The sequence below is a fragment of the Xenopus tropicalis genome, chromosome 9 (assembly GCF_000004195.4).
Source record: "Xenopus tropicalis strain Nigerian chromosome 9, UCB_Xtro_10.0, whole genome shotgun sequence".
Lineage (NCBI taxonomy): Eukaryota > Metazoa > Chordata > Amphibia > Anura > Pipidae > Xenopus > Xenopus tropicalis.
The window spans coordinates 84,479,193-84,494,266 of record NC_030685.2 but is presented as its reverse complement, the minus strand read 5'-3'; the positions used below and the strand labels follow the sequence as shown (position 1 = coordinate 84,494,266).

Genomic DNA, 15,074 nt, shown 5'->3' with positions numbered 1-15,074 from the left:
GCAGAGTCTCTGGGCAAAGACTTCTGTCCCCTAGCGTAGGGAAGCCTGGCCTGTGTGACGCACATCTCAGTGCACCGAGAGCAGACAGGGGAGGAATGGGAGTCTAAATATATATCAGACACGGAAAACTGACTGTATCAGGGATAAGGGTGCATCTCTTTAAGTGACCAAATGTCTTTACTGCTTTGGCTCTGCTCTCATTTCCCTACAGAAATAGGGGTTGGTAGCACTAGGTAGGTACCTAATATATAGGGGCAGAGACAGGGGAAAGTGTTGGAAGGGTTACTGCCTGCCCTGCTCTCATTTCCCTACAGAAATAGGGGTTGGTAGCACTAGGTAGGTACCTAATATATAGGGGCAGAGACAGGGGAAAGTGTTGGAAGGGTTACTGCCTGCCCTGCTCTCATTTCCCTACAGAAATAGGGGTTGGTAGCACTAGATAGGTACCTAATATATAGGGGCAGAGACAGGGGAAAGTGTTGGAAGGGTTACTGCCTGCCCTGCTCTCATTTCCCTACAGAAATAGGGGTTGGTAGCACTAGGTAGGTACCTAATATATAGGGGAAGAGACAGGGGAAAGTGTTGGAAGGGTTACTGCCTGCCCTGCTCTCATTTCCCTACAGAAATAGGGGTTGGTAGCACTAGGTAGGTACCTAATATATAGGGGAAGAGACAGGGGAAAGTGTTGGAAGGGTTACTGCCTGCCCTGCTCTCATTTCCCTACAGAAATAGGTGTTGGTAGCACTAGGTAGGTACCTAATATATAGGGGCAGAGACAGGGGAAAGTGTTGGAAGGGTTACTGCCTGCCCTGCTCTCATTTCCCTACAGAAATAGGGGTTGGTAGCACTAGATAGGTACCTAATATATAGGGGCAGAGACAGGGGAAAGTGTTGGAAGGGTTACTGCCTGCCCTGCTCTCATTTCCCTACAGAAATAGGGGTTGGTAGCACTAGGTAGGTACCTAATATATAGGGGAAGAGACAGGGGAAAGTGTTGGAAGGGTTACTGCCTGCCCTGCTCTCATTTCCCTACAGAAATAGGGGTTGGTAGCACTAGGTAGGTACCTAATATATAGGGGAAGAGACAGGGGAAAGTGTTGGAAGGGTTACTGCCTGCCCTGCTCTCATTTCCCTACAGAAATAGGTGTTGGTAGCACTAGGTAGGTACCTAATATATAGGGGCAGAGACAGGAGAAAGTGTTGGAAGGGTTACTGCCTGCCCTGCTCTCATTTCCCTACAGAAATAGAGGTTGATAGCACTAGGTAGGTACCTAATATATAGGGGCAGAGACAGGGGAAAGTGTTGGAAGGGTTACTGCCTGCCCTGCTCTCATTTCCCTACAGAAATAGGGGTTGGTAGCACTAGGTAGGTACCTAATATATAGGGGCAGAGACAGGGGAAAGTGTTGGAAGGGTTACTGCCTGCCCTGCTCTCATTTCCCTACAGAAATAGGGGTTGGTAGCACTAGGGAGGTACCTAATATATAGGGGCAGAGACAGGGGAAAGTGTTGGAAGGGTTACTGCCTGCCCTGCTCTCATTTCCCTACAGAAATAGGTGTTGGTAGCACTAGGTAGGTACCTAATATATAGGGGCAGAGACAGGGGAAAGTGTTGGAAGGGTTACTGCCTGCCCTGCTCTCATTTCCCTACAGAAATAGAGGTTGATAGCACTAGGTAGGTACCTAATATATAGGGGCAGAGACAGGGGAAAGTGTTGGAAGGGTTACTGCCTGCCCTGCTCTCATTTCCCTACAGAAATAGGGGTTGGTAGCACTAGGTAGGTACCTAATATATAGGGGCAGAGACAGGGGAAAGTGTTGGAAGGGTTACTGCCTGCCCTGCTCTCATTTCCCTACAGAAATAGAGGTTGATAGCACTAGGTAGGTACCTAATATATAGGGGCAGAGACAGGGGAAAGTGTTGGAAGGGTTACTGCCTGCCCTGCTCTCATTTCCCTACAGAAATAGGGGTTGGTAGCACTAGGTAGGTACCTAATATATAGGGGCAGAGACAGGGGAAAGTGTTGGAAGGGTTACTGCCTGCCCTGCTCTCATTTCCCTACAGAAATAGGTGTTGGTAGCACTAGGCAGGTACCTAATATATAGGGGCAGAGACAGGGGAAAGTGTTGGAAGGGTTACTGCCTGCCCTGCTCTCATTTCCCTACAGAAATAGGGGTTGGTAGCACTAGGTAGGTACCTAATATATAGGGGCAGAGACAGGGGAAAGTGTTGGAAGGGTTACTGCCTGCCCTGCTCTCATTTCCCTACAGAAATAGGGGTTGGTAGCACTAGGTAGGTACCTAATATATAGGGGCAGAGATAGGGGAAAGTGTTGGAAGGGTTACTGCCTGCCCTGCTCTCATTTCCCTACAGAAATAGGGGTTGGTAGCACTAGGTAGGTACCTAATATATAGGGGCAGAGACAGGGGAAAGTGTTGGAAGGGTTACTGCCTGCCCTGCTCTCATTTCCCTACAGAAATAGGGGTTGGTAGCACTAGATAGGTACCTAATATATAGCCTATGACTGTGGCATAGAGTGAATAGTAAGGACAGATAGGGCCAGGGGTATAGCACCATTCAGAGGCTCTGGACCACTACGGAAAGCCCTGGAAGGGTTACATGTCATTCCTCTAAAGCTAAATATTGTTGTGTCCTAAATTAATAGAGAATGGAAGAGGCTGGAGCTTAATCCTGGGCCTAATCCCTTAGAAATACACATATACTGCCCTGCCCACTAATATTGTGTTTTAAGGAATCAGACAGACCACGGGATTTGCCTCCACTGGAACAGCTGGGTCACAAGCAGTTGCCTCTGCGCTGCTCCATTCATTCACTTTCCCGAGCCCTGGAATCTGTAAGGGAATAATACTGGTTGTACAACTGCTTTATCAGCAAAGAATACTCACACTCGTGAGTGATTTGTCAAACTGCACCCCGAAAAGGGAGGAGTAAGCTCGTAAACTGCCTTACTTTACAAAAAAGGAAAACAAAAAATTATATTAAAATAGTAGAAATGAATTTCTCACATTTCAAACCTCAGTCCAGGTCACAGGCAGTAGCAAATCCAATATCAAATAAGGTGAGAAAAAATCAAAGATAAAAAATCACAGCAGCAGCAGAATAAAATGAAAAATTCTACATTTTATTAGGACATATTACCTGACGCGTTTCGTGCCTCAACGGCGCTTACACATAAGTCCCTTTGCTCACAATGTATTACATTACAAACACGAGCCGTTATATAAAGCTGCACAAATGATATTCAGGGTGCTGCGCTATTGCAGGTAAAGGCAAAGCCAAACTGGTGAGTGGCTGCACTGCAGCTATCCTATCCTATCCTATCAGCACTGTAATAACTTCCCGTAAACTTACAGGAATGTATGAACTTATCTTTATAAGATGGAAAAGCTCTACAGCATACTCTATGTGTGTTTTAAATTTTAATACAACAGTTGGAGTTTACAATTACTGATTTTTAATAAACTGAGCTAAAATCTCAGCCATAAAGCAGGGCAGGACTGCTGCTTACAATGGGGGGATCAGATAGGATCTGTGCCACTGTGACAGAATGCTCTGTTATACAGATAGCTAGAATCTCAGCCATAAAGCAGGGCAGGACTGCTGCTTACAATGGGGGGATCAGATAGGATCTGTGCCACTGTGACAGAATGCTCTGTTATACAGATAGCTAGAATCTCAGCCATAAAGCAGGGCAGGACTGCTGCTTACAATGGGGGATCAGATAGGATCTGTGCCACTGTGACAGAATGCTCTGTTATACAGATAGCTAGAATCTCAGCCATAAAGCAGGGCAGGACTGCTGCTTACAATGGGGGGATCAGATAGGATCTGTGCCACTGTGACAGAATGCTCTGTTATACAGATAGCTAGAATCTCAGCCATAAAGCAGGGCAGGACTGCTGCTTACAATGGGGGGATCAGATAGGATCTGTGCCACTGTGACAGAATGCTCTGTTATACAGATAGCTAGAATCTCAGCCATAAAGCAGGGCAGGACTGCTGCTTACAATGGGGGGGATCAGATAGGATCTGTGCCACTGTGACAGAATGCTCTGTTATACAGATAGCTAGAATCTCAGCCATAAAGCAGGGCAGGACTGCTGCTTACAATGGGGGGATCAGATAGGATCTGTGCCACTGTGACAGAATGCTCTGTTATACAGATAGCTAGAATCTCAGCCATAAAGCAAGGCAGGACTGCTGCTGACAAAGGGATGGCCTTGGGAGGGTGCTGCATACAATGTCACTGTATGTACAGGTTCCCAATCATTTCTATGCAAACACCAAGCTGCTATTATTGTCTCTCCAATCTAAACATGCAAATAATTAGCGAGCCGCTCGGCATCTGCCGGGGTAAAATAGACTCATCAGTCAGAGAAGCAACATCTGCTGCTGCCTTGTTATAAATCACATTTCAATCAAGCGTAAGACAGTGAGAGGAGCGGGCAACAGACCCCCGGCCACCCTGTACCTGTGTGTTTGTGTATTTGATTTTACTGCCATTTGTCCATATGTAATCGACATTCTAAGTGGGCGGGGCTAGAACAAACCACTAAATAAAAGATCATTAAAACAGGATGTTCCCAAAGCCAATCAGAGCAGTCTAAAGGTGGCCATACAGTATAAGATTTGCTCGTTTGGCCAAACGAGCGGATCTTTCCCCAATATGCCCACCTAAGGGCTTATTCGATGGTTTGGCCCTAGGGGCAAACGATCGAATTACAATGACGGAGATAGGAGCAGTCGGAGCGACTAAATTCGACTAAAAGATCAAACCTGCCCAACTGACACCTGGCTTATCGCCGAGATATCAGTCGGGGGGCCATTGGGGGTCTCCATACACGGGACTTGAAAGGACTTGAATCAGCAGCTTTAATCTTCCCGTGTATGGCTACCTTAAAGGGCAACTATCACCCTAAATTTCTTTTACCCACCTAAGGTGCTGGCTAATAGAGCCCTCGCAACCCGGTTGGGGGAAACAATTGTTTTTTTGTTTTTTTTTAAAAAAATAGCCCTGGCCAGCACTAGCCTGTTGACCAACCTGTAGCCAGAGTTGACCAACCTGTAGCCAGAGCTCTAGGATGCTCATAACCCTAACAGAATTAGACAAACCCTTAGCCAATCAGATACTAGGATAGAGGGCTGGGTACCTGCAGGTACTGTGTGGCTATTAGGTAGTCATGTGACGGATTGGCACAGTCTGGGTCAGTGGTTCTGTTGGTCTGCAGACCACAGGTCGGGTCTGGCTGCTTTCCTTTCAACCTTCCATCTGTTCCTGTGGTTCCGACCCATCTCTAGGCTGGAGCCAATCAGTGCACTGGGAGGTTGCCGTTTAACCCTTTAAGTCCCATCCCTCATTCAACAAAGAGGAACCTAGAAACAAACAGTCAACAGCCCTAAACAGCATTAAAGGGTAACAGAACCAAGTGAAATGCAAACAATAAGCAAGGGGGAAAGGAATGATTGCATAAAATAACATTCCTACATCTATTACTTTCACCGTCAGTTTAAGGAAGGCGCCTCCTAGGAATGTGGGGGGTCCTTATATATAGACACATGGACTCCCCCTTTCACCCTGAAGTTCTGTGACCATAATAGAGATGTCTCTGCTGGGGAATGAACTCTTCTAGCTGTGGGGTTGGGACTGCGCAACAATGAAACGCACCCACCTTTGTCCTACTGAAGGTTCCAGTTCTGTCACATTCAGTTACTGGGATTCTTCATCTTAATAACCCAACGTGCGTCACCGTCACTCGCAGCGAGATCAATGGTCTCCCCTTTAGGGACCCGTACATTGTGTCACTGTCAGTCTGTAGCAAAACAGAAGGTTCCCACACTGTTGTGCAGCTGATGTCTGGGGTACCCCAATGTTTCTATATATCTGTAACCTTGTTATGGGCCAAGGGGGCCCAGCCTGAAGGTCAGTTAGGGGGGATTTGGGGTGAGTGCTTATTTGTGCCCTGGGTACCCCTGGAACTATAGCAGGGTGACTGTTACCCCAATGTTTCTATATATCTGTAACCTTGTTATGGGCTAAGGGGGCCCAGCCTGAAGGTCAGTTAGGGGGGATTTGGGGTGAGTGCTTATTTGTGCCCTGGGTACCCCTGGAACTATAGCAGGGTGACTGTTACCCCAATGTTTCTATATATCTGTAACCTTGTTATGGGCTAAGGGGGCCCAGCCTGAAGGCCAGTTAGGGGGGGGATTTAGGGTGAGTGCTTATTTGTGCCCTGGGTACCCCTGGAACTATAGCAGGGTGACTGTTACCCCAATGTTTCTATATATCTGTAACCTTGTTATGGGCTAAGGGGGCCCAGCCTGAAGGCCAGTTAGGGGGGGATTTGGGGTGAGTGCTTATTTGTGCCCTGGGTACCCCTGGAACTATAGCAGGGTGACTGTTACCCCAATGTTTCTATATATCTGTAACCTTGTTATGGGCTAAGGGGGCCCAGCCTGAAGGCCAGTTAGGGGGGGATTTGGGGTGAGTGCTTATTTGTGCCCTGGGTACCCCTGGAACTATAGCGGGGTGACTGTTACCCCAATGTTTCTCTATATCTGTAACCTTGTTATGGGCTAAGGGGGCCCAGCCTGAAGGCCAGTTAGGGGGGGATTTGGGGTGAGTGCTTATTTGTGCCCTGGGTACCCCTGGAACTATAGCGGGGTGACTGTTACCCCAATGTTTCTATATATCTTTAACCTTGTTATGGGCTAAGGGGGCCCAGCCTGAAGGCCAGTTAGGGGGGGATTTGGGGTGAATGCTTATTTGTGCCCTGGGTACCCCTGGAACTATAGCGGGGTGACTGTTACCCCAATGTTTCTATATATCTGTAACCTTGTTATGGGCTAAGGGGGCCCAGCCTGAAGGCCAGTAGGGGGGATTTGGGGTGAGTGCTTATTGGTGCCCTGGGTACCCCTGGAACTATAGCGGGGTGACTGTTACCCCAATGTTTCTATATATCTGTAACCTTGTTATGGGCTAAGGGGGCCCAGCCTGAAGGCCAGTTAGGGGGGAGATTTGGGGTGAGTGCTTATTTGTGCCCTGGGTACCCCTGGAACTATAGCGGGGTGACTGTTACGCCAATGTTTCTATATATCTGTAACCTTGTTATGGGCTAAGGGGGCCCAGCCTGAAGGCCAGTTAGGGGGGGATTTGGGGTGAGTGCTTATTTGTGCCCTGGGTACCCCTGGAACTTTAGCTGGTTGGTTTTAAAGTTATTTGTAAATGTAATTCCAATTTAAGCAGCGTATTATTTATTCCCAAAATCGTATCCAGGGTGTTTGGGCAGATGAAATAATTCAGCCTTACCAGTAGCGCAGGGGAAAGAACACAATGGAGTTACAATCCAAGACTTAAGCCAGCCAGTTGGACCCCGGGGACCTTCCACCAAGGCCTGGTGCGAGGGAGCCAGAAATAAAATATTGGTTGTCATGGAAACTTGCTCAATTGCTCAATGCCTGGACCATCTGAAAGGAAAAAGTTCTTTTTTTATTTCATCTTCATTTTCTCATGATCAGACTGCAGTGAAAGTATTACTAAGCGGTACCTGGGGGCAATTCTGGGATAAATAATATCAGGAATATGAAAGAAAAGTGACAGACAGGGAGGGCCAATAGGAACAATACAAGGATTATTTATAGGGGAACCTGGTACTAACATTGCATTACAGGTTTCACAGCATTAGACCCAAAAATATGATTTATGGATTCATTTCTGAGGTGACCATGGGGGCTATTTGTGCTCATAAAGCCATTAGGGGCAATAAAGGACATTTACATTATCAGCTGAGAGAAGCACAGACATGGCACAAGCCTCACAGAGCTGTCGTTTGCCCCGAGCAGCTCTCAGTTGCCCCACACCGACATCTGTTCCACTGGAAGAATTTGGGGCAGAAGTGCTAAAGTGCAGCACCGAGTGGTGTGTATATAGCGGCACATCGTCACTTGGGGGGACAGTGTGTACCCACGGAATTCTTGTCATGACAACAATGGAATTTTGGATTAAACTGGGAATCCCTTGGGAGAGATTTATAGCTTGTGTCTCACTAATCCCCTCCCCTATAGAGTGTAAGCCCTTGGGGGCAGGGCCCCCATTACCTGACGTATTAATGTGTTAGTCTGTTATTCTCTAGCCTAATGTAGAGTATAGGCAATAATGTGGCTACTGCATTTGGCTCTCACTGGGTCTGGCAGGTTTAAAGGGGAACTAAGGGAAAATGAAAATGCTTATCTAGCAGCAAACTGTACTGGCAATGTCCTTCCATCATTCGGCCATTCACAAACATTCTTGCTGACGAGACTCACTGACCCAAGCAACCAGATATGCCAAGTGAAAAGGTGAGTGTTACCAAATGGATGGTCCAGAGGACCCCCTGGAACCCCAAGTAATATACAGCTAAAGGGGTGGTTCACCATTCAGTTAACTTTTGGTATGTCATAAAATGGCCAATACTAAGCAACTTTTCAGTTGGTCTTTATTATTTACATTTTATTGTTTTTTAGTTATTATTTGCCGCCTTTTTTTGACTCTGATGGGGGTCACTGACCCCGGCTGCCACAAACCTATTGCTCTTTGAGGACCCTGGTAATTTGGACCCTAGCTGCTGAAATTCCAAACTGGAGAGAACAAAAAGTGAAATCATTAAAAAGCCACAAATAATAGAAAATGAAGACCAATTGCAATTTGTCTCAGAATATTACTCTCTACATCATACTGAAAGTTAAACCCCTTTAATATTACCAACCTTTTGCTGTTGGGTGCAATAACTTCTAGCCCCGACACTACAGAGCAATACAATATAAACATTAAATAATGCAAATCTAATAAAGTGAAGACTCCATGAATAATTCTGCCAATTACCTGTTTCTATTATCCCCTGCCTGCGCCCCACATACAGAGAGCCACACCTATCAGGCCTTCCCCTATCCCCTTCATACATACTGTGCATTTTACAGTATTTAATCTCCTCCTCACTTTAATTATAGGCCAATCTTTTTGTATAAATTAAAATTATCCTCCATTTACATATATATATCTAGGTATATGTCAAGGGCCATTATGCACCAAGGTATAATTTTCATAGATAGTGGATGGCAACAAATGATGGTTCAGTATTTATTAAATATTTTATATTTAAATACATCTGTAACCTTGTTATGGGCTAAGGGGGCCCAGCCTGAAGGCCAGTTAGGGGGGGATTTGGGGTGAGTGCTTATTTGTGCCCTGGGTACCCCTGGAACTATAGCGGGGTGACTGTTACCCCAATGTTTCTATATATCTGTAACCTTGTTATGGGCTAAGGGGGCCCAGCCTGAAGGCCAGTTAGGGGGGATTTGGGGTGAGTGCTTATTTGTGCCCTGGGTACCCCTGGAACTATAGCAGGGTGACTGTTACCCCAATGTTTCTATATATCTGTAACCTTGTTATGGGCTAAGGGGGCCCAGCCTGAAGGCCAGTTAGGGGGGGATTTGGGGTGAGTGCTTATTTGTGCCCTGGGTACCCCTGGAACTATAGCAGGGTGACTGTTACCCCAATGTTTCTATATATCTGTAACCTTGTTATGGGCTAAGGGGGCCCAGCCTGAAGGCCAGTTAGGGGGAGATTTGGGGTGAGTGCTTATTTGTGCCCTGGGTACCCCTGGAACTATAGCGGGGTGACTGTTACCCCAATGTTTCTATATATCTGTAACCTTGTTATGGGCTAAGGGGGCCCAGCCTGAAGGCCAGTTAGGGGGGGATTTGGGGTGAGTGCTTATTTGTGCCCTGGGTACCCCTGGAACTATAGGGGGGTGACTGTTACCCCAATGTTTCTATATATCTGTAACCTTGTTATGGGCTAAGGGGGCCCAGCCTGAAGGCCAGTTAGGGGGGGATTTGGGGTGAGTGCTTATTTGTGCCCTGGGTACCCCTGGAACTGTAGTGGGGTGACTGTTACCCCAATGTTTCTATATATCTGTAACCTTGTTATGGGCTAAGGGGGCCCAGCCTGACGGCCAGTTAGGGGGGGATTTGGGGTGAGTGCTTATTTGTGTCCTGGGTACCCCTGAAACTATAGCGGGGTGACTGTTACCCCAAAGTTTCTATATATCTGTAACCTTGTTATGGGCTAAGGGGGCCCAGCCTGAAGGCCAGTTAGGGGGGGGGATTTGGGGTGAGTGCTTGTTTGTGCCCTGGGTACCCCTGGAACTATAGCAGGGTGACTGTTACCCCAATGTTTCTATATATCTGTAACCTTGTTTTGGGCTAAGGGGGCCCAGCCTGAAGGCCAGTTAGGGGGGGATTTGGGGTGAGTGCTTATTTGTGCCCTGGGTACCCCTGGAACTATAGCAGGGTGACTGTTACCCAATGTTTCTATATATCTGTAACCTTGTTTTGGGCTAAGGGGGCCCAGCCTGAAGGCCAGTTAGGGGGGGATTTGGGGTGAGTGCTTATTTGTGCCCTGGGTACCGCCATCAGGGGGGCGCAGGGGGTACAGCCGTCCCGGGCCCGGACGATTTTAACTTTAAGAGGGGGCCCGGCCGTGCTAAAGTTATCTTAGTAGCTCGGGCCCCCTTAAATCAATTCCGGGCCCTGTCATTGGTGGTCAGCGGGTGATCCTATTGGGGCGCAACCTTATAAAAGGGCCTGGCTTCTTTCGGCACTCAGAAGTGCCGAGGTGTTATACAGGAAGGGCCTAGCCTGAAGGCCAGTTAGGGGGGATTTGGGGTGAGTGCTTATTTGTGCCCTGGGTACCCCTGGAACTATAGCAGGGTGACTGTTACCCCAATGTTTCGATATATCTGTAATCTTGTTATGGGCTAAGGGGGCCCAGCCTGAAGGCCAGTTAGGGGGGATTTGGGGTGAGTGCTTATTTGTGCCCTGGGTACCCCTGGAACTATAGCAGGGTGACTGTTACCCCAATGTTTCTTACCTTACCTTCCTAAAGCCTCACTGCAGCTCAGAGTTTTTCCAGCTCAGTCACACATACTGATACCAATAAGAAGTACTGAGAACATCAGGGCACAGTTGTTCCAGGACAAGTCATTTGTTTGACCTTGAAACCAATTCTCACCCCCCTGCATGTTATGAACATTCTCACCAGGAACATGAAATCATTATCAGCAACAGCACAAAATCCCCTGGGAATATAGAATTCTTACATCTATCAGAGAGGCTTGCAAGAGAAACTCAAGAAAGACAATTCTCAGCCTAAAAAATAATGGGGACACAGCCCCATAGCTTTCTGAGGAGGAATGGCAGATAGTACAACAAGATACAATACAATACAGAGACAGTAGAACAAGATGGAGACAGTAGGGCAAGATGGAGACAGTAGGACAAGATGGAGACAGTAGGGCAAGATAGAGACAGTAGGGCAAGACAGAGACAGTAGGACAATACAGAGACAGTAGGGCAAGACAGAGACAGTAGGGCAAGACAGAGACAGTAGGGCAAGATGGAGACAGTAGGACAAGATGGAGACAGTAGGACAAGATGGAGACAGTAGGGCAAGATGGAGACAGTAGGGCAAGATGGAGACAGAAGGACAAGATGGAGACAGAAGGACAAGATGGAGACAGTAGGGCAAGATGGAGACAGTAGGACAATATGTAGGCAGTAGGACATGGTGTAGACAACAGGACAAGACAGGACGAGTTGGACAAGATGACAGCAGAAGAATACAAGGGAGACAGTAGGACAATGAGGGAGATACTACAGGTATGAGACCTGTTAGGCAGAATGCCAAACAAGTGAATCATCTCAAACAATCAAATTAAAATGGTAGGTATATGGACCATCGAACCAAGGACCAATGAGCCTATGGGGTCCCTGATCCGATGGGAAAATCAAATCTGATGATCAAGGTCTGCCCAATTTTAGGCCAGATATCAGTCGGGGGTGCCCATACACGGGTAGATAAGCAGCCATATTGGTCTGAAGGACCCGAATCAGCAGTTGAAATCTGTATGGCCACCTTTAGTAATGGTTCAGTTGCAACCATGGCTGCTTACACACCGGTGTAGTCTGCATCTGCTGCCTGCTGTAAGATGCCCATAAGAAATGATGCCTATTGTGTCAGGCGCCGGTGAGAGGAGGTGCGATTACACAGCGTGATTTAGTGCCAAATCCTCTGCTGAAATGAAACTGTTAGTTTGATTCCGAACTTCATCGGTGTTTAATTAAAAACCTGCGTGTTCCGAGATTCATGCTGACGAGGAAGTGTTTAATTAATCATCTGTGGAATCTGCAAATGGAATTCATAGGGACGGATGAGTGACACAGCGCCCACAGCATGATGAAACTCTGAATAACGCTGAGAGAATTTCTTGCCGCGGTCCGACGGTGATCTATTGGGATAATGGGGGGGGGCAGTTTGAGTTATGTGGCGTCTGACTTATTAAAATGCCGACATGATAAATAATACAGTCAAATCCTTGCCATTCGCATGATGATATTGGGGAAAAAAACATCAGATTTGCCAAAGTCCTTATTGTGATTCAGGCTCTGGCCTGTGGGGCCAAGTGATTGGATCACCCAAGTTTGGCCTATCAGCAGAGTTAAATATATGATGATTTCTCCGTCGCATTGTTTTCCTGAGCTCCCACGCAGGGTGTTGCTGGCGTATCTTGCAGATGGAAACTGCTGCCATAAATGATGAGGTTCAGCCAATCCACTGGCCTTTGCCCCTCCAGTGCCTGTGACGAGGGACACTGGCATGGGTGCCGACACCCGGACTGGATTTCAGCACAAAATGCATACTCACATCACATGCTTTCATGCCAAAATCCGCTCCGTGTCTTTATATGGTATCTCTCTTCAGACCGATTCAGCAGCTTATCTGCCCGTGTATGGGCACCCCTGACAGGCCTACCCGACTGATATCTGGCTGAATGATCGCATTAGCAAGGTGGGCATATAGAGGCTAATATTCTTACCTTGTCCACCTTTAAGTGGGCCATACACGTTCAGATTTTAGTCTTCTTCCGCTGAACTTCGATATTGATTGTACGTTTAAATGCAATGATGTAAAACTGACATTCAGACTGAAATTGTAGGATAAAGCCCTAAATATAACCAATGGGAGGAGGTTGAGTCCAATCGTATGTAAGTGACTCCCATTGTAGGTCCCCCAAGGGTATCGGCACATGCACCATACATGCGCAGATTTTATCCTTATCCGACCGAAATTTTTTACCCCATCCGATCGACTAAACGATCGATCACCGTGATACAAAAATGATTGAAATGATAATTCTGAGCCCACCCACGGTCAAAAAAATTGTATGAGATTTTGTACAATTTTATTGGTACATGTATGGCCTCCTTTACTCTTGTCTAAATGCCTTGTCTCTGGCTGTCTGGTTACAACCAGAATTCATCATGTAACAAGAAGCCAAAAAGACCCATGAATGGCACTCTCCCCAGCACGGATAACTTTCTAGATTTGCTCACAGCCTGTACAGAGAGATACCATAAAACTATGCCAGCATAGGGATTCCCCTGTACTAAGCACAATTCAGCAGGAACAGCCCCCTAAGTTTGCTCATAGCCTGTACAGAGAGATACCATAAAACTATGCCAGCATAGGGATTCCCCTGTACTAAGCACAATTCAGCAGGAACAGCCCCCTAAGTTTGCTCATAGCCTGTACAGAGAGATACCATAAAACTATGGCACATAGGGATTCCCCTGTACTAAGCACAATTCAGCAGGAACAGCCCCCTAAGTTTGCCCATAGCCTGTACAGAGAGATACCATAAAACTATGGCACATAGGGATTCCCCTGTACTAAGCACAATTCAGCAGGAACAGCCCCCTAAGTTTGCTCATAGCCTGTACAGAGAGATACCATAAAACTATGGCACATAGGGATTCCCCTGTACTAAGCACAATTCAGCAGGAACAGCCCCCTAAGTTTGCTCATAGCCTGTACAGAGAGATACCATAAAACTATGCCAGCATAGGGATTCCCCTGTACTAAGCACAATTCAGCAGGAACAGCCCCCTAAGTTTGCTCATAGCCTGTACAGAGAGATACCATAAAACTATGGCAGCATAGGGATTCCCCTGTACTAAGCACAATTCAGCAGGAACAGCCCCCTAAGTTTGCCCATAGCCTGTACAGAGAGATACCATAAAACTATGGCACATAGGGATTCCCCTGTACTAAGCACAATTCAGCAGGAACAGCCCCCTAAGTTTGCTCATAGCCTGTACAGAGAGATACCATAAAACTATGGCACATAGGGATTCCCCTGTACTAAGCACAATTCAGCAGGAACAGCCCATTAGTTAGCTTTAAGCCCACTGGGAGAGATGTATGGCAGCAGATAGGACAAGAAATCCACAAGCTGTTTGGAAATCCCTGCAGTAAATAGTGATTTATGCATTTTTTAAATGACACCGACCCTGATGCCTGGAAGCGATGAGCACAAATACATGAGTCGGATATGTTCTCCCTATGGTTTTACTAGAGATTGGGTGCTAAATATCACAGTGCCATATTTTATTTGCAGAGCAGCTACTGCTGGAACCAAAAAAAATGAATTTTTAATTAGGAGCTGTGTGTTATAATGGACATCGAGGCAGATCTCTGTGCTAACGAGCAGGAATCCTGCGCCCCGGCTGTGCCCCTGAGTTCATTTAGCAGGTTGTGTAAACCCTATGGGGGTAGTGGGGTAAAGAGGAGAGGGAATTTGACCTGGGGATCGGACTTCTCAAGGAGTCTTTATCTGTGCCCAGAGCATTTATACATAGGTGGAGAATGCAAAGTAAAAATGTTATAGTGTATACAGAGTATAGTCACCATATTTTTTACCCATAATTCTAGAGCAATTGCCCCTGCAAGGGGAAGTTACATGCATGTCAGTGTGCGGAAATGGCTACATTAAGTTTTAGTATGTTATAGAAAGTCCTATGTCTTGCAACTTTGCAACTGGTCTTCATTATTTATAGTTTTTGAATGATTTGCCTTCTACAGTCTTTCCAGCTTTCAAATGGGGGTCGCTGACCCTAACAGCTAAATATGATTGCTATGTGAGATTACAATTTGGTTATTACTGTTAATTATTATCAC

The 15,074-nt window shown here is 46.6% G+C and overlaps 1 long non-coding RNA gene across 1 annotated transcript in view; it reads right to left on the bottom strand.

The window, feature by feature from the left end:
• Nucleotides 1-2,488: 2,488 nt before the first annotated feature.
• LOC105948462 overlaps nucleotides 2,489-15,074 on the bottom strand; it is a 39,802-nt gene continuing 27,216 nt past the window's right edge. The window contains exons 2-4 of the long non-coding RNA XR_001925309.2: nucleotides 7,329-7,486; nucleotides 5,173-5,832; nucleotides 2,489-2,853 (exon numbers count right to left, since the gene is read on the bottom strand). This is a non-coding gene — a long non-coding RNA (uncharacterized LOC105948462). The remainder of the gene's footprint in view (nucleotides 2,854-5,172; nucleotides 5,833-7,328; nucleotides 7,487-15,074) is intronic.